Below are 20,971 nucleotides of genomic sequence, written 5' to 3'. Positions count from 1 at the left end.
CCCTTCTGTGGTGCTGCCCAGTAGCACCCAGGGAAATCTCTCTAGACCACATATATGATTATATCCTACCACACTTTCAAACTTTTCACTGGCTTCTCATTGCCGTTTAAATATTATTACACCAAGAGCCCTTCCTACCCTGGTTCCTGACCACAGCATTCCTCTCTGGACTCATCAAGTGCCACTGCTTTGGTAGGTTCTTGCCTTTCCCTAATGTCTTCTTTGTCTTCCAGGCTTTCTCATGCACCACACCTTCCAGACTCCATCTCTTGTCTTAGGTCTCATCCTAGAAGTCATTTCCTCTTGGAAGCCTTCACCCTGACCAGCCACTACCCCTAAGACCTGCGTCCTCACCTAGATACTTTCATAGCATTCTTACTAACCTCATACTAGCGCATATCACCCAGATTATGAGAATTTATATACCAGTCTCCTTCATTTGAATATGAGATTCTAAAGCTAACTTGTTCCATAGGGTGATCGTTCATGATATGTGGCTACTTCAGTTTAATTAAGTAAAATTAAAAATTCAGTTTTTCAGATGTACTGGCTATGTCTCAAGTGCTCAATAGCCATATTGTCTAGTGGCCACCACATTGAACAGGACAGATATAGAACAATCCCATTGTTGATAAGGTTCTATTGGACGGTATTGTTCTAAAGATAAGTGCTGTGTTTCCTTATCATGCCATCCCCTAGACTTGCAGCTTTCTTTCCTCAGTTTGTCCTCTGAACCATGGAGTGAGCAAAGAAAAAAAATCATTTCAGTGACTATTTTTTCAATTCTCTCAATGATGATACATAACCAAAAGCATACTGTATGTGTAGGAAGGAAGTTCATTCATTACGTGTAAATATGTATGGTTTGATTCTAACCTGAAACCCTCTTTGAGAGAGTGTAGTAGCTTATCACGGTGCTCGGCACAATTTAAGTACTTTACAGGTATCTGCTGAATGAATGATGCATCTGGATTGTGTTTTACTTAGTTTCACCTGGATGTGTTGGAGTCATGTAGGAGACATGCCTTTAGATCCACAAGAGCCTCTTCCCTAGAGATACGGAGATGCTTGCCTTAGAGTCATCCCAAGGTTAGTTGAATTGTGTCAGTGCAATAGGAGTGCCCTTTATTTTAATTTCCTTCCTTGTTTTCATTGGCAAAGAAAAGTGGAGGATTGAGCACTTGTTCAGTAAATAAGATCAAAGTGAAAAATGATCAAAGTAGATACTAGATTTGATAAACCCTATTTTTTTTAGGGATGGCCAATGTTCACTGAAAATGTTAATGATTTCCTGTTAATGTACTAATATACTAATATACTAGACACTTTGTTAGGTCATGAAGATAGAGGAGGGATCAAGATGTACATAGTTCTTTAGTTCATAGTGAAACAACATTAAAAGCATTATGTCAGGTCCTTTCCCTGCATTGTGCCCAAAGCAGGAGTTCTCAACCTTAACCTTGGCTGCACCTTTTCACTACCTGGTGGGTTTCAAAAATATTGATACCTGGGTCCTTCCTCAAAAGGCTCATTTAATTGGTATGGGTTGTGGTCCAGAAATTGGGATTGGTTTAAAGCTCCCTGTGTGATTGGAACGGCCAATGTTAGAAACAATTACCCTTATGGGGACACAGTCTCAGAGTGAACTCAGAGATCAAGAGCTCTTGGTATTGATAATTAATAGCATATTAGAACCAAAAAGAGACCCTGTCAAATCATCCAACATCATATCCTCATTTTACTTTTTATTCCTCAAAATATAAGCCCATATTTAAGAGTCACTAAGCTGTCCAGGTCAGTCAGCCAGTTCATGACTCAGATAAGACCTGACCCCAGGTTTTTGACTCTTAACACAACGTTCTTTTTGCTGCTACACTAAGCTGTCTCTGGGAAATGGAAAATATAATTATCTTCAAATCAAGAGATAACCAACATCCACTGTGGTTGTAATTTTCTTAAAGCAATAATTAAATTTGGACCAATTTTAATCCCATGTACTCAAAATTTTCTGCTAATCAGATGCGAGTACCACAGATTCATTTTGTTAGAGTATGACTTTTTTTTTTTTGGAAAAAAATGTACCAAATGTATAAAATATAATGACTCTCTCTTTCTCTCTCTCTCTCTCTATATATATACACACACACACATATATATATACATAGTTTCCTAGGAGTCCTAATCATATTCATGCAAATTTAAAAATCACTCTACATATGTTAAACTCCACACACAACCAGGAAGGACATTTTGCCTTTAAACTTGAACTACTCAATAGTGTGCTTCCACATCCTCTGTCCCCACCCACCTTATTACATGATGTTCTATTCAGTTCAACATTTCACATACAGGTAAAATTTGCCAGTCTTTCTGCATGAGAAAAGCTGACTTTGAAGAAGAACTGCTATTTTTAAAAAGGTTATTCCTTTCAGCTACCACGCCCCCCCTCCTCATTTTTAGATTCTACTCATAGATCAAGAGGATCCAGGAGCTGTGAATCATCTATCCACTCTTCTTTGTCCACATAAGATCACGTAGTAAAAATGTCCCTTTCCATTTTTTTTAAGGCATCAAAATAAAACTGATGCACATACTTCCTTCGAAATGCATTTCAGTGTTTGAGAGCCTACACAGTTGGGAAATTCTGTTTTAATCCCATTTTCTCTTGTTCCCTGTGGAGAGAAAGAACAGCTGGTCTTCATTCTCTCTAAACTCAATCTCTTCAAGTCTTTAAAGACACCTACCTCCCAGCCTTCTCTTCACTGGAATAAATAATAACAGTTCCCATCAGGAAAAATTTTCTCTTGGATTGTGCATGCTCACTGCCAGCCATATCACATATATTCATCCTCATCACATAAGGTTCATAAGTAAAACAAGCCAAGGCCAAGAGCAAAAACAAGCAAATGTATCATTATTTTCATGAATGAAGTTACAGATCCAATAATAGATGCCGAATACATAGCTGTGAATGGTAACCTTCCAATAATTATGTGCCAAAATTATCATAATTTCTTTTAGAAAGTATTGGCAATCTGTTGCTTTTGGAGAAGGGAATTAAAAATTCTGCAATTAGGTTTCCATTTCCTGTATGCAAGTTCTCCCCATGCCCTGCAATGGAATATTCCATTCAGCATTCCACAGCAGGAGCCACCATTGCCTTGACAAAAATAGATACAGTATTGGAACATTCAGTCAATGGAGTAATCCAATTGTCTGAACATTCTTTTCTGCTTTATCATTTACATTTTAATAAATCCCAGAATATGTCAAGCTGTATCAAGTTGTACCAAGTGTAGCAAATAACATGCAGTTACCAGATGCAAAGAGGAAATCATACATGCAAATCTTGCCATGCATCCACATTTGGTTTGTATATATTTTTAGGTTCCTGCATTTTAAACAGGGATACTCTTAAAAATATAAAGTGTCTATTTAGCAAAATCTTTGCTATTATCAACATTCTGTTTAGTTTATTCAGTTTTCATAAAGGAAGCTGTGGGGAGGAGGTGCTCTATTTAATTGATCTAGGAATGCTGGCATCTGCTAACCCCAAGGATGACAATATACAGCTAGCAAAATGTAGAATGTTAAATTATCATTTTATGCCTTTTTCTTTGCCAGATTTCTGCCTCTCCATTCAGGAGGCTCAGATCATCACATTTTCAAGTTATTTGACGTGCCAGGATGCCAAAATTCCAGGCAAACCAAGTTCTGAAAAAGATTGTGTGTGTGTGATTATTGTGATTATTATTAACCTATATGCACAACTTACCCCATGCATATATTGACGACCAACTATTTCAATACTTTGAGAGATTTGTCATCCTGGTTTGACAACACCCACTGAATTTTTACAACATGGCAGTATTGTAATGGTGGAATAAGTCTCAGCATATTGGGGCGGTCCCTCGGTGGTAGGTATTTGCCTAGAGAGGAGAGATCTTCAAGGATGAAACTATTCAGATTAGTCTCTACTAGTAAATATCATGTGGAGCATGAGGCTAAATATAGCTCTGTTTGTATCCTTTGTACCTAATCACCTACTTTATTTAAGTTGGTCCATCAGAAAACTCTCACTTTAGAATTCTTTCCAAAAGGCCAGGGTTATTTCCTGACATCAGGTATATCTGATTACCGTTAAGCTTGTGATAGACTTAAGGACTAAAAGGAACCATTTGTCTTTTGCTGATGCTTAGGGCAGTGTAAATGCATGCCATAGAGACTGTGAACAGCCTACCACTATCTCTACGTGGGGTCAAGTATTGTGCTGAGGAAAGTGATACCATAGCTTAGAGTAGTGGGATGGAGAAAACCAAAATGAACTGGCATTGTCATGCACAAGTGAGATCACTAGCACTTCTTGATTCCCAGAGTTTTCTCCTACTCTGCCCATAGTGTGACAACTGGTAAATTGAATGGAAAAGTGTACCCTACCCAGTAGTAAAGTGATCACAATATCTTGAAGACCTCTAAAGAGGGGTCCTTTACAACTTCCCCATTCACTTAGACTATGATCAAACACTTGCTTTCATAAAGTAATGGCCATGATTTTAGAAAAATGGATTATGGACTTGGGTGGCCTTCAATGAACTTGAATTAATCAACTGATGATCTCAATTGAGATTAGGGAGAATTTTAGAAGGCATGTTAGATAGTGAAGGTCCAAAGGCACAGTTGAAAGTTTAATTTTCGTGAATCAAACTTCTATATTCTAGATCTAACACTATTAATAACTTTCATTTAAAATTTCTGGAGTTGAGTTAGCTCTTCTGTAAAATGAGAAGCATGGTAGTTGGTGTGTCGTTACTTCAGAAAGATATCAAAAATAAATATGAAATGTTTTAGGAAGTTTCTTACCGCTTTTAATATTCTCTCCTATTCTTTAACCTTTGACATTTCAATTATAATGTGTCTTGGTGTGGGTCTCTTTAGGTTCAACTTACTTGGACCTCTCTTGGCTTCCTATATCTGGATGTCTGTAGACTTCCTCAAGTTAGGGAAATTCTCAGCCATTATTTCTTGAATAAGATTTCTGCCCCTTTCTTTCTCTCATTTCATTCTGGGACTCCTATAACCCAAATGTTAGTCCATTTGAAGTTGTCCCATTTGATATTGTCCCATAAATCCCTTGAGCTCTCTTCACTTTTTAAATTCTTTTTTTTCTTTTTGCTGCTTTGTTTGATTGGGTGAGTCCCACTGCCTTGTCTCCTAGTCATCTGATCCTTCATTCTGCTTTATTTAGTCAGGTTTGAACCCTTCTAGTGTATTTTTCAGTTTAGTTAATTGTATCTTTCAGCTCTGTGACTTCTATTTGTTACTCTTTTCTGTTTTCCATCTCTTTGTGGAAGTTTTCACTATGTTCATCCATTCTTCTCCCCAGTTCAATGGGTGTGTTTATGACCAATTACAATTACTTTTAATTCTTCATCAGGTAAATTACTTATCTCCATTTACTTAATTTTTTCTAATGTTTAATCTTGTTCTTTTATTTAGAATATATTCCTCTGTTTCGTCACTTTTCTTGGCATTTTGTGTTGGTTTTTATCGGATGAAACAACCACTTCTCCTAGTCTTGGAGGAGTGGCCTTATATAGGAGGTGAACCTTGTTATTCAAGCCTGCCCCAGCTCTGTCATCTCTCAAATCTTTGTGCTTGTCTGTTATACTTTAATAGCTCCCAGCAGTTGAGGATGTGCCACAACCTATCAGTATCCTTAAGGGGAGATTCTCAGCACCCAGATCTGGCTGGAAGCCAGACCCTCGTATATCAGCTTTTAAAAGTATGCAAATATATACAGTCCTATAGGACCACAAGTATAATTCCTACTGGCCAGTAATTCGGTGGTGTCTCCTGGGGTGGCAGTTACAAAAATTGAGACTCCAGACACGTTTATAGGCACACCTTGGTGATACTGTAGGTTGGTTCCAGACCACTGCAATAAAGCAAATATTATGATAAAGTAAGTCACATGGAATTTTTTGGCTTCTCAATATATATAACATTTGTGTTTGCACTCTGCTGTAGTCTATTAAATGCACCATGCAGTTATGTCTAAAAAATGAATGCATCTTAATTAAAAGATAATACTGTTGGAAAAATGGTGCTGATAAACTTGCTCAACTCAGGGTTGCCACAAACCCTCAAAATGTAAAAAACACAAAATCTGTGAAGTGCAATAAAGCAAAGGGTAATAACAACAAGGCATGCCTGTGTAAGCTCTTTTCTGGGGGATACCACTCAGCTAGAGCAAAGCAGAGAGACAGAGCACTCAGATGATGTACACAGTCTATGCTCCTTGAGGTCCTTGAGAACAACTTTGCATTCACTAGAAATGTGCCAAACTTGTAGTATGCCCTTCAGAAGCCCAAGGACAAGCAAAGAGGCCTCCCTGACAGAAGGACTTGAGGGTGTGCCTCGATCCGTCTGCACAGTGCCCTGGATGTGGCAGCCTGCTGAGAACCATCTCTCCAATTGCCACACTCCTGTGAGACCCAGAAATGCAAGTCCCACTGGCCACCAGAGCGGAGTGATCAAGATTACATATCATTCATTGGCTTTTAACTACCCAAGTTAATAGAGAAGAGCAGGGAAGCAGACATTACTTTAAAAATTAACGTAGTTTTTTTTTACAGATTTAAAAAATGTTATTTTATCAAAGTATAATTGATTTACAATGTGTTAATGTCTACTGTAGAGCAAAGTGATTCAGATATGTATATATGTTCTTTATCATATGCTTTTACATTATGGTTTATCACAAGATATTGAATATAGTTCCTTGTGCTATACAGTAGGACCTTGTTATTTATCCGTTCTATATATGCTAGTTTGCATCTACTGACCCTAAATTCCCACTCCACCCCTTCCCCATCCCATCCTCCTTGGTCTACTCTCTATGTCTGTGAGTCTGTTTCATAGATAACTTCTTCTTTTCTTTTTTTTTTTTTTGCTTTTTAGGGTCACACCCTCAGCATATGGAAGTTCCTAGGCTAGGGATAGAATTGGCGAATCGGAGCTACAGCTGCCAGCCTACATCACGGCCGTAGCAACATGAGATCCAAGCCACATCTGTGACCTACACCAGAGCTCACGGCAATGCTGGATCCTTAACCCACTGAACAAGGCCGTGGATCAAACCCACATCCTCATGGATACTAGTTGGTTTCATTTCCATTGTGCCACAACAGGAACTCCTTGTAAATAAGATCTTTTGTGTTATATTTTAGATTGCACATATAAGTGATATCATATGATCGTTGCCTTTCTCTTTCTGCCTTACTTGGCTTAGTATGATAGTCTCCAGTTGTTGCTGCAAATGGAATTATTGCAACAAAATGCATAGTTGATGTTTGCTGCAGCCAAATCTCCTTTTGGATTCCAAATGTGTAGACTTTTAGTGACAAAGAATCCATAAAGATCATCTAGTTTATATTTTGCTTGAATTTTCTTTCCTAGCCTGTAATGGACCACTTCACTAATCAGTCATTCCATCTTTGGACAACTCAGTTTGAATATTTTTTCCTCATATCCAATCACGAGATGCTTGTCCATTGTTCCGTGTTTACCCTTGGATCATACAATGGAAGTCTCATCTCTTCTGCTCATCAGTCCTGCAGATATTTAAAAGAAGAAGCCATGTTCCCTCCAGAGTCTTCTTTTCTCTAGGCTATACACATCTAGCACCTTCAAGCCCTCTTCCTATGGCATTATTTCAAAAATCTTGATTATTCCTGTCAGTCTCCACACTTCAGTTTGTCTGTCTGCCTTTTCAAATGTGCTACTCAGAATTGAATGCAATATTCTTGACGTGGACTGGTAATTGGAGAGCAGAATGCAATGATAACTTTTAAAAAAATGCTTCCTAAGTACTGGATTTCTATGAATTAACCCTCATATTAATCTTCGTGGCAATATTTAGCAGTATTGACCCATATCGTCTTACTATCTATTAAAAATACTCAAGTCTATTTTGTACATGCCACCGTCAAACACCATGTCCCTCATCCTTAGATTCAGCCCATTATCCTCTCTCCCAATATCATTTCTGATCCTAATTAAGGTACTTGACACATCAGATATTTCTCTGAGTCATCTTATTCATGTATTTGACTCAAACTTTCCCAAAAGAGATCATAAGAAGCCTTGTCAAGTGACTTGTTGAAGTCAAATGTCTTTCCCCAAACTCTCAGGCTAATGACTGTCAAAGAAAGAAGCGAAGTTAATCTGGTATGTTTTGTTGTTTTTGGTTCAGTTTGGTCTCAAACTTACATTAGGTTTTGTTTTTTCTTATCAAAAACTCATACTGGGAAACAGCTATCTAGTTGAATGATGAATGGGGAGGGAAAAGTTGGTTTAGGATCAGTAGTTTGCAAAAGCTAGGTAATCAAAAAAATGGAAACATTTCATTTGTGAAGAATTGAGATCACTACTGCATATGCTGATGTTTTAAATCACTGATTTTCCTCTCTCCTGCTCTCTTTGGCCTGATAAATAACCTCCTTTAAAGAGGAAATCTAGAATAAGGGGAGTTGGAAATCTTTTGTCCAGAGTATATAAAGATATTAATATATCAATACATCTTTGGACTTAACTCTCTCACAGATTTAAGTGGAAGTAAATGATTTAAAAAAAAAAAAGAACTTTGATTCTTCAGTGTGGTAATAGTTGTTTGTAGAGGAGATGGAGTTATATAAGGTGAGTATGGTCTGGCATCTATTCAAGGGGTTTAGTTACCAAAGTGCCAAAAGATACTCATAATAAGGCGTTTGAACTCAATTGAAATTGGTAAAATGAATTGAAATTCATGATAAAGCAGCTTCACAGTCTGGCCCCAGAGGACAGAATTCATAGCAAGGCTCCAGTGTACTGTGCTATCTGATGGTAATGTTATCCAGAAACATTGAAAGTCCTCTTTTTATTCTTTCTCTTAGTCCTTCTGGGCCAAGACTGGGTAATTTTTTCTCTGTACTTCGGTTTCTTTGGCTCTTTCCTTCTTTCTTTCTTTCCTTCCTTGTTCCTTCCTTCCTTTCTTTCCTCCCTCTCCCTCTCTTTTTCTCTCTTTCCTTTTTTCCTTCCTTTTTTGTTGATATTTCTTCTCTTTTTCTATATTGATTTTATTTCCACTAAATATGAATTATTTAAGAGCCATTGCTGCTTGAGTTTGATGTGTACATATGGCTTTATTTCTCATGCTACTACTGCCCTCTCAAAACTTCGTCTTTGAAAAAACCAATCTTAAATTTTCATCTGGGGATAAAACTATGCGTTATTATCAGGGTTCTGAACTTCCTGTGAATGGGGAAAAAAAAGGAAAAGAATGGAGCCCTCCCTGGATCTTTTCTGTGTTGCCTTCCCCCACCCCCCCAAGTTACTTTCTCACTTTCTCCTATAGCCTTCTGGTTCTTTGGATAGGGGTAAGAGTCAACATTTAAGGACACACTGATCCTTTTTTTTTTTTTTTCTCCCCTGTTCCCACTACTCATCTACTCATTTTGATTCTTCTCCTTGTGACCACCACTCCTATTCTCTAAGTGATTCTTAAACAGCAATGTGCATCAGAGTTATCCTGGAGAATTTTGTGCCACAAGCTGCTGTCCCATCCCCAGAGTTTCTGATTCAGCAGGTCTGGGGAAGACCTTTGTTCTTCTATCAGCTTCTCAGGTGATAGTACTACTACTGGTCCTGGGACCAAACTTTGAGAACCACTGCTCTAATTCCAAACCCATGTTATTCTCTTTGGATCATTTTGTCAATGAGATAGATAATACTACTTCCTTTAATCTTCCTTAATAACATATATTTCCAGAACTTTTAATCATCAGGGTGGCTCTTCTTTGAACTGTTTCCAAATCCATATTTTGCTGGAGGGCTAGTCCTAGATATAAGATTATCCTTTATTCTGACAATAAAAATAACAACCCCTTATATTTATTTCTATGATATATGTCTCCTAAAGGGTTAGAGTGGTACTTCCTTATCTTTTATCTTATTTGTCTGTCTAATATCTATGTGATAATATCTCATTTTGGTAAGAAAGAGAATTGAAGGAAGAGATGTTGGGCAATTACCATGAAGATACACAGGAAAAGACTTGAACTTAGCTTTCCTGACTCTTAGTTCAGAGTTCTCTTTGAATTCTTGAGGGATTTATTTAATTTCTAAAATCCAAAGTCCAGTTCAGCTCATTCAATCAGGATGAACTGCTCTGATCTATTAATGTACTGTCCATAAGTTAGGAGATTGCTTAATTTTGAGAAGGAGCTGTCATTGGCTCTTCTGGTACAAAATAATCCTACTTTAAAGAATTGTAGTCAGAAATATATAAATTTAAAACTCTCTTTCTCTGTTCACGAATAATGGCTTTTAACTATGATCCCCCACCTTTGGCTTTCAGTTCAGTTAGCAAATTAATTCTGGCAAATTTTGTCCCTCAGTTTTTCCTGCCATGGCAAGCTAGGTTTCTGTATGGTTCTACAAATTGGTTTTGCCATTGGTTTATTTTTAAAATCTTACCATTCTGCACAATAATTAGAAATTTCTACATTTTTCATTTACCTGGTTTTATGTCCTACATGTTTCCAAAAACACAAGTGAGAAAGAGAGACTAAAGGGAAAGCAGTTTCTTATTATTTATATACATTATCTCCAAGTTTTGTAGCTCCTTAAGTCCCATGGTCCTCTCTCTGCTCTTCTTATATCCTGTTCTGCCCTCCCAACATGACAAAGAAAATGAAGAGTCTGACAGCTTATGAAACAATAAGGCTGGATTAGATGGATTTTTAAGGGTCCTATTGTTTGCCCCTAAACCATTGTTGCAAAAGCGAAAGCCTCCAGCTGTTCGACTGACACACAAATTGCCATCAGCAAGGTATTAGAGGGAATCTCATTTATTACCACCCAGGAAATAAATAACACCAATGGACTGAGTGTCTTTCATCCCAATTAGACTAACCAAATCAATTCAGATCATTAGAATACATTATATCCAATTATATATAAATATGCCTGAAATAGCCACTTACCTGCTTGCCCAAAGCAATGTAATGCTTTATACTCTACCAACAGTTAAAAAAAATTATAGAATCGATTGGCAAAATATTTTAATGGGTTGTTACCAATTTTGTACTGAATTCATTTAATAAACATTAATTGAGGACCTACTATATCATGGGAATACCAAGATGAATAATACATGATGCTGGTCCTCAAAGTGTTCACCTAGTAAGAGAAAAGAGACATGTAAAGAAATGATTGTCTTTCTCTGGCTCTAAACTGCATTCAGTCCCAGGAAAATCAATGGTGTGAGTCTGATTTTGGCACTGGGAAAAAAAGAGGAAAGAGACCGGTGAAAATATCTAGAGAAAACTAAAAGATGAGAATTTGCATAATGGTTCAATTCAACACCTTCCAATGACCTCCTTTAGTAAATTCAGGTTTTAGGTTAAGCAAAACACAAGGAGGGGAGTTCCTTTCATGGCACAGTGGTTAAGGAATCTGACCAGCATCCATGAGGACCCAGGTTCCATCCCTGGCTTCGCTCAGTGGGTTAAGGATCTGGCATTGCCATGAGCTGTGGTGTATGTTGCAGACGCAGCTTGGATCCTGCATTGCTGTGGCTGTGGCTGTGGCCAGCAGCTACAGTTCCAATTTGACCCCTAGCCTGGGAACCTCCATATGCCACAAGTGAGGCCCTAAAAAGCAAGAAAAAAAAATAAGGAGGAAGGTGAGCATGTGTAGGAGTGGTAAACATTGTATGCTAAAGTCTAATAGAAATGGCTTTTGTTTTTTTTTCATTTTGTGTTATAATTTATTTACAATGTTCTACCAATTTCTGCTGCACAGCAAAGTGACCCCGTCATACACATATATACATTCTTTTTCTCACATTATCCTCCATCATGTTCCATCACAAGTGACTAGATATAGTTCCCTGTCCCATGCAGCAGGATCTCATTGCTTATCCACTCCAAATGCAACAGTTTGCATGGCTTTTGGATTATTTGGGATGTTGTGAGTCCATTCCATCTATTCTTATGGATAATTAAATACATTAAAAACATGTCCAGGGGAGTCACTAGCAATGGGTAAACATGTTCATTCTTTGAATTATGTCTCTATTCCTAAAATAGTCCATTTACTTAGGTAACAAAATGTTCTTTCCTTTATATATCAGGATGGTTTGACTGGCCCACAGTTAGCTGAACACATGTCAAAGATGTTCGTGGATCCACCTATACATTCTTTAAGCAATGGTTCCGTCGCCTTTAAACAATGACCTCTGCTTCCTGGATGTAGGCTGGGCTATCTGAGATCACAGCATTGGTTAGGATGGAAAAGTGTTTGTGGAAAGAAACTAAAACTGGTTTATTTGTGGATTGAATTTGTAATATCATGAATATGAAGTCCAAACAGCTGATTGTAGAGCCATGTAAGGAGCAAGGTTATCTTCTGGGTTTTAATTTTTTTTTCCTCTTATGTTTTTGGCTGCACAGACAGCATATGGCCAGGAATCAAATCCGAGCCATGCAGCACCAGGTCCTTAACCCACAGCATCACCCGGGAAATCTGGGTTGTAATTTTTTAATATCTTCTTTTCAAAGGCACAATCCCAACACAACACGTTAATCGAGAGGAAATGCTGGTTTCATCTAGGCCTTCTTCAGAACTTAGAAAGAGGCTCTGCAATCTGTGGGTGTCAAGTCCTTTACATGTTCAGCCAAAGGACCCTATAAAGAAAATGACAAACCTCTTAGAAATAGTGATGAGAAAAATTTTGGAAGTGGCTTTCGAACCCTGAAAGAGAGTCATGAAAAATCGCTTTTTCCCAAAGTCACTCATTCTTGCCTTTTTAAAACATAGCGTGTTTCCATCTTCAGCCCACTCATCTATCTTGCATTCCCCAAGATTTTTTCTTGCAGTGATTATAGTGCTATTATTAGCTAGTAACCATGAGTAAGTAATTCACCTTTTAAACTGATTTTTGTGGTCGTTGTTTATAAAATTCCGTTAAAAGAACTTTTAAAGTTTTGTTATTGGGCTCTGAAAACTGGCATTTCTGTTTGACCAGTTTGAGATCAAGGCGTTGCTTAGTTTTGACTGGCCGATTTGCTTATGGTCTGATTGCCAGTCAGTCATGTCCATTCACAAAAGTGTGAGATGAGGTCACCATGCTTGCCGTGGAGGAAGGCATGCACGTTTTTTATTTTGTATGTAGCTTATAATCACTTTTTTTTTGCACTTGGCAAAATATGTGATCATATAAGTTCCATGAATACAAAGAGCAAATGCTCTGAGTATGTGCATATTTTTATTTTTATTGTGTAACGAATGCAAGTGTCCCCTCTATGAAAACAGTAACTTTGTGTTATCCCAGGAGCTGGTTTTTTGGGAGCCAGTAGAGGTGCTTATACAGTTGAGACCCTGCCTGAGCCTCCCTGGTAAAGCTGGATGGAATTTTCTCCAGCATTATCCCAAGTAGCAATGCCTGTGCTCAACCCCTTGCTCTGCCACATGTTTCTCAGGCTCAGTTTTCAGTGCTTATTAGAAAATAACTGATAGATTTATGCTTCTTTGAGGTATTATTTAATAAGGCAGGCACCTCCCACGTGTATTAGTGCTTTAATAAAGGAACCTTGAACACTGAAAAGACTTAACGTCTCAGAGAAGAACTCTCCCATGATAGACTTTTCTGACACATTGTTGTGTCAGCAGAGCTAGAAAAATTTGTTTAGTCCACACAGGGCGGGGCGGGGATGGGGTGGAGTGGTGCACAGAAAATATGCTACTTTTTTGTCGCATCCTTGATGTTTCCATTCTGCATCCTAAAGAGTTCACTGTGGATGGTGAAGAGTGAATGCAGTGTCTCAGAGTTCTTGATGTATCCTCGCCCTCTGCTTTTTCAGTTCTTGAGAGTTCTGACCCCTGGCATGGACCTTCGAAGTCATTTAAACAGCTCCACCTGTCTTCTCCCACTTTTCCAGGTATAACTTTTAGCCGTCCCATTTGTCCTCATAAGTTCAACTGGAAGCCTGTTTACAAAGAGGTAACTAGCCTGAGCCAGAGGCACAGAGAGACTGACTCCAATCCATTGCATTTAATCCTATGGACCCCCTACTCTTCTTTGCTTCTTTGCTTTCCATGGATCTAACAGAGTGATAACATTACATTCAGTCAGGACCTAGACAGAGACACATGTGTTCTCATGAAGGGCCACGTTAGGTTCCCTTAGTCAGAATTCTTTCCTGAAATTCTAAATGGAAAACATTTAACCACAAGCAAAATGTTTTTAGGTTAAAGGTTTGTGAGATTTATTTGAGACAATCAGGATGGAGAGTGATGTTTTACTCATCATTTCCTCCTTTTTGCCTTGTGTTTATTTCTCTGCTTATTTGGGTTTATTGTTTATTCATGGAGCTATTTTCCCCCTCTCAGCCTTATCCCTCTCCTCTTTTATCATGTTCTCTGAACCATCCTCCTTACTGTCTGCCTACTTTGTTTTCAACATACACTCAAAATTATTAGCACTGATTCTAGACCACTTGTCATCCTTACACAGTCCTAGAAATATCTGATTGCAGGGTAGAAATGCTTTTAAATGGCCATCCTATTCAATCCCCTGCTGTCAAGTCACTACTCTGCCCTTGATCAACTGCTATCATCATTCAAATCTCAATAGAAGCATCGATTCCTCAAGGAAGCCTCCCCTGACCTCCCCCCAATGAGATCCTATTTCTTTTGTTTGTGTTCTCATAACTTGCTGTAATGTTTCTTTATACCATTAATGGTTTATAATTATATATTTAGGCACTGATTTGATACATGTATGACCCTTCTATAGAATTGTGAGCTCCAGAGCGAAGAGATGTGTGTGTTTCACACACCACTACATCCCTACCTCCTTGTTCAGTGCCTAGCTCAAAGGAGGTATTGATAAATGTTGTCATAGTTGTTATTTCCACAACCATCAAGCTCTGTGATCAGCCTTGTTTTTATTATAAAACAAAACCTGGCTATAGGTAAGGGATTTGTAGATTTACCTACTTTTGCCTTCACTTAGTCATTCACTTAACATAGCTGTCAAACAAAAGATGACAAAATATGCATTGCTTGTCGCCTAGGTTTAAGCCCCTTTTCAAGCAAAGGGGACAAAAGGCAGGTATAAAAATGATTCTGATACAAAGTAGAGGCTGGTGGAAAGCTTCAGAACACATATAGCCTGGAGGACTGGGGCCAGCTGCATGGAGGAAGTTGCCTTTGCTGAGACTATAAGGTTCCCGATAACTTGGACAAGTAGAGAGGGAAGGGACTGTATTCTAGATGGAGAGAGGGGTGAGACCAGAAGTTTCTGTCTCTTTCCCTTGAATGCCCTGCACCTGGATAGGAAACAGCCAATGTCTCAGTGACCTTGAAAGTAAACACTGAGGGAAGGTCCTGGAAGAGCTTGGATGCTCATCTCAGGAGTCGAGATTGTTGTTATTCCTAGGCCATACCGAGTGACTGGAGGCCTGTGAGCATGAGCATCTCATCTGAAGAGTGCATTTGAAAGATTCTCTTGGCTTCGCCATGTCTCAGGGTTGAGTTGGCCATCCTGCGGATCCTGACAGCCCCCGTCTCTGATGCTCCTGTTCCTGTGTCTTAGTCCCTGGGTTCTAATAACTGTTGCTGCCCTGGCCTGGGGTCAGCTTCTAAATTTCCTTGATACTGGTTGCCTACAATTTGAAACGCTGCAGATCATCTGTGTGGTCCTTAATACACACACCACTCACGAAACCTCTTTTGAGCCAGATCTCAAGTAGTCTTCTTACTTCCACTTTCAGATGATGAAACTGAGACTTGCAAGTGGCAGAACTGACTTCCAGCCCGAGACCTCCTTATCCTGGATCCAGAGCTCTTTTCTGTCACAAATTCATAGTTTCTCTTAACTAATAAAAAGAATGAGTAAAAATCAATCCACAATAGTTATAATTTAGTGAGTACTTTCTATGTGTGGTCCCTGTTCTAAGTGCTTTTACAGGTATTGAATCGTTTAATGACAACAAAAAATTGTGTGAGGTAGGTACTCTTGTTCTTTTTATAGGTAAAAAAGCCACGATAAGAGAATTTAAGGAACGTGCATAGTCACAAAAGCATGAAGCAGAATAGTCTGGGTAGAAACCTAGGTAGCCTGACTCTTGAGCCCGTGTTTCACTGCTGTGCTACTGCAGCCTAAGTTAAAAGATGTAAATGTATGAAAGCTCCTATTCGATGTCCCATATACATCAGGTGCTCCAGGAATATGGCCCAAATGTCGGTTCACTCTGTGATCTCAGCAAATGCGATGTGCAGCCCACTTGTCCTGTGCCACCAGTTCTGTGGGCTCTGGCTTATTCTCCAGATGCTTACACATAGGTGGTCATCCTGAGATTTAATAGCTCAAATGCTGTACATTTATGTTTGATTCCTTATCTGCTGCCAACCCCGGTGGGTCTCTGGTCAGCTTTCCAACCTGGTCTTCCCTTTTCCAGTGAATTAGACATGGCATTTGCTCTTCTAAAAGACATGCTGTTTGGAAGAGGTCCAGCCAACTTCTTTCTGAGGAATGAACCCTGTAGAAACCTACAGGTTCCTCCGTCCATATTGTATGGGTTTCTAAAGGTGATCAGAAAAGACCTTTTGCAATGGCAAGTAGTTCACTTAAAAATTCAACAAAAGGATCCTACTCTGTAGCACAGGGAGCTATATCCAATCTCTTGGGATAGAACATGATGGAAGATAATATGAGAAAAAGAGTGTATGTATATATATGTATGATTGGGTCATATTGCTATACAGCACAAATTGATACAACATTGTAAATCAACTATAATAATAAAATTTGTTATTTTATTACTCAAAAGGCATTGAATTCAAAAGGTATATTACTTTTTGAGACATACTATGTTATGCCAGGAACTATGCATTTTCACACACACACAATTAATTAGCCACGACAATTAAAGGAAGAATCATCATCTCATATTACAGATAAGGAATCAGGTTTAGACAAGTGAAGATGCCCATAGCTGGAACTAGTGAGGGATACTTACATGGGTGTGTAAGAGCTCACAATCCAGCAAGAAAAACAGATAACTCTGTAAATAACAACATCAAGCGTGATAAATACTGTGATGGAGAAAATGCAATTATTAATATGTCCTTTCTTTGTATTCCATAATGGCAAAACATGCAAGCTTTAAATTAAAAAAAATATGTATACACACACACACACACCATTTAATAAAACCATTATTCCTTTCCCTCAAATCTTTATTCCTCATCTTTCTAAATTACTAGGGAGTTTATTTAAACAACTGAGGGTCCTGATGGTATGTAAAGCACCATCGTATCTACTGTTAGAAATTTTGAAAATGTGCACAAGTGTTGTCTCAGGAAGATAGTAGCTAAAATAGAACTGGCAATCATTGTGGGCAACGTAGATGCTAGAAAATTCTAGGGAAAGCTCATAAAGAGCATCGGTCTCAGTACACTGAGTTCCCTTTGCATGAGCGGTCAGGGAAAGGCGGCTGGCATGGGACAGTGCTTCAGCAGTGGCAGGGGCAGGCTGTGGGCCCTGAGAGAAGTTTGCACCCTGGTCTTGTTTACAATCTGTCTGAGGCTTCTTGAGATCGGCCCAGCCAGATGGACTCTTCCTCTCAAATATCAGACCTGATCTTTTCAAATAAAATAGTACAAAGCACATTAAAAGCTTTGATCAGCTGTTTACTTTGCATTTGTGTGTGTTGGGGGAAAGGGGGACAAAGGAAGGATTTATTAGGCCTTGCTGTGGGTGGCCAGTGCAACCACGGAGCAAGTGCAAGAAGCACCGGGAGTGCTGGGAGCTGGCGCATTGGATCCGCATCAGCCCTGGGACACTCCGAGGTTGCAGCTGAATTCCCTGGACCTGCTCTGTGAGCCTCCTGCATGTCCGTCTTCTCTTCCATGAGTTACGGGTGGGGGTCTCAGAGATGGGCGCCCCTGCAATTTAGCATGAGGACAGGTCAGGGGCAGACACCCTCTTAGGATTCTCCAGGAAAGAAGTTTCTGGACGTCTCTGGGTGATACCGCTTTACTCACAAAGGAGTTCACAAAATTTAACTTATATGCCCTAAATCCTTACATCCTTCTGAAATAGGTGTTTATGTATTCTCTCTCTCTCTCACACCGCCTCCCCTCCAGACATTTATACTATACAGACTAGAAAACTGAAGGGATTTTTTTTATAATAATTCAATGAATTTTATTATATTTATAGTTGTACAACCATCATCACAACCTAATTTTAGAACATTTCCATCCCAAACCCAGAGTCCAACCCTCCCTCTTCTCCACCTGTCCCAAAAACGGAAGGTTTTGATTACAGGAAGGAAGAATGTTTAACTAACCCCTACTGTATACCAGAAACTCTCAACAGATGATCTTTTGAGAAGATTAATGAAGCCCCATGAAGTAGGTAAGACTTGCCCATTTTGGAGATGAAAAATGCTGAAGCTTAGAGAAGTTAAAAACACACGGACTCATTCTCAGTAGATACTGATACTTATCATATCACCAAATGGGTGGAGCAGAGATTCAAACTTGAGGCCATTGATTTCAAAGCCTGTTGGTATGTCCTCTCCTGTGCAAGCCGAGCCAGCCTGACTTTGCTCAGGGTTCTTTGGCTCTGCCAATACCCAGCGCAGAGGGGTGGTTGCTCTCAGAAAATCCTCCTTTATGTCTTTTTTCTCTTCTATTTGTGTTTGGTAGGGACAGAAAATATCTAACAAGAAAGCTTCCCTAAATATTTTTCGAGATCAGTAAATGAAAGAAAATTATACAAGCAATATATATATATGTAGTGTTCCGAAGGGGAATTCAGGAATCTTCTGTGTAGGAATGAGAAGAGAGCAAAAGAACTGCAGCTTTCTTTAGCTCAACAGAAGAGCAACTATGATTACTCAGTAAATACAGTGGATGGAGTACATGGAATCCCAGAGCGTGAATGCAGAATTGTCCTCTTATTTCTTGGCTCTGGTCACCTTTCTGCCCTTGCTCCCCCCACCAATTCAGTCCCCAGAAAAAACTGTTGCGCATAAGCCCTGGTCTCTGGATAGCTCAGGGTGGCACTAGAGAGGAAAGGAATTTCAAAATTCCAGTACAAACACAGTACATAAAGCTTCATAAATTGCAGTGTCTCCTGGAAGGAAAGCTGCTTTTGAAACAAAACAAAACAAAAAAATGGTTATTCCTAGATATCAAAAACTAATGAGGCACTTTGAAAAATAAAGATAAAGCATGATTGTTGCATGTTTATCAAAATAGAATTTTAAAATATCTAGTTGGGGTGTGTGTGTGTGTGTGTGTGTGTGTGTGAGTCTGTGTATGTGAGAGAGACAGAGACTGGTACTGTAATTTTAATTGCTTGTAATCTAACTTGCCTTTTTGTTCCTTTTTTCTTTCTTTCTTTTCTTTTTTTGTATCAGTTAATCTGTTGGTTACATTTTCAGCTTTTCTTTGCTTCTGGTTTCATTTTCAGATGAAAAAATGCTAGGCACACAGTGCTGCTGTCTGGTTGCCATGGCGACCACAGCCTATTATCCTGCCTTGTCATTCATCAAGAAAGAATTGCACTTGACAGAGGGAGAGGAAAATGCCTGCAGTCTGCAGCATAGGAGGAAAAAAAGGTTTTCTTTTCTTCAATGTATGTAAAAGGTCTTTAATGCCCGTTTAGTTACATGTTTTATTTAGCATTATTTATTACTTGCAGCGACAATAATTGATACCTGTAAAAATATATCCCCTCCCCCCAAAGCATTTAACTTGCAATTTGTTCATTTGCCTTCCTTTCCCATTTCAAACCTATACCTAGCATTGTACCCCCCCGCCCCCCCACTACAAACACTGCTTCCATTCTAGTAACAGAGACAGTCCAGAGATTATATTTGCTAGAGAGAATAATCATTAGAAAAGGAAGCTAAATGAACCACTTCTTCCTAAAATTCTGTTTTATAATCAACAGTTCTCTTGTTCTGCTATTCCAAAAACTAATCAGTGTGACATATAATCAATCAATAATTGAATATAACTTTTCATGAGATGACTTTTTCAAGTGTGCAATGCCTATGAAATATAGTGTTAGCAGAATAATACAGAAGTACAAGCGATCTTTCCATTAGGTAATTGAATATAATATCATGATTGCTCTTTACAAATTTGGATCCATCCCAAACCCATTGTTCTTCAAAGGCAGGGAAATGTAATTACTTGTTATTTGACTATTCCTCATCATGGCCATTTGAATTAACCCAAATCATTTCCAAAAATAAATGGTGTAATAAATTTTGCATATTTAAACACTTAGGCTTATTTATTATTTTTTAAGTCTGATATCTTCCACCTCATTATTTAACTCCTGAAAATATCCGTAGCTGGTGGACCATTTTAGACAACTTTGCTCTGCCAATTGCTTTGCTCTTCTTGAATTCCTTGACTTCCTCCTTAAGGTGGAGAAAGTATTATAAAATGGGTGGTATTTTAAGCCGTGACCTTCTGAGCTTGGTTTTTGAATATTTGCTTGATATTTTGTCTCAGGGATGAGAGAGAAGCTGGACAATAATGACACTTATTAGTAGGTAAAAATTCCAGTATTTGGCATAACCTATGTTTGTTTCCAATAAGCCACCCCGCCTTGAGAATAAATGGGCAACCCGGGTGAGGGATAATGAACTTCTGAAGTTCAAGTTCTGTTCTGTCTGAAGACTTCACCAACACCCACGGAGACACTGAAATCGTATTTCTACTTTGTAAGTGAAACAGAGGATTGGGACAATTATCAGGTCAGTGTTGGTTTTGAGAGGGTTCAGATTCTAACCTTCTCACCACTTCCTTAATTATCTGGATAATTTTGGCAAGAGGAGGTTTGGGGGCAGAGAGGGATAATTCTAAAAGAATTAACTAATTACAGCTGTCAGGAACT

Source organism: Phacochoerus africanus, chromosome 11 (genome assembly GCF_016906955.1).
Source record: "Phacochoerus africanus isolate WHEZ1 chromosome 11, ROS_Pafr_v1, whole genome shotgun sequence".
In the NCBI taxonomy this organism is placed as follows: Eukaryota; Metazoa; Chordata; class Mammalia; order Artiodactyla; family Suidae; genus Phacochoerus; species Phacochoerus africanus.
This window is presented reverse-complemented; position numbering follows the sequence as displayed.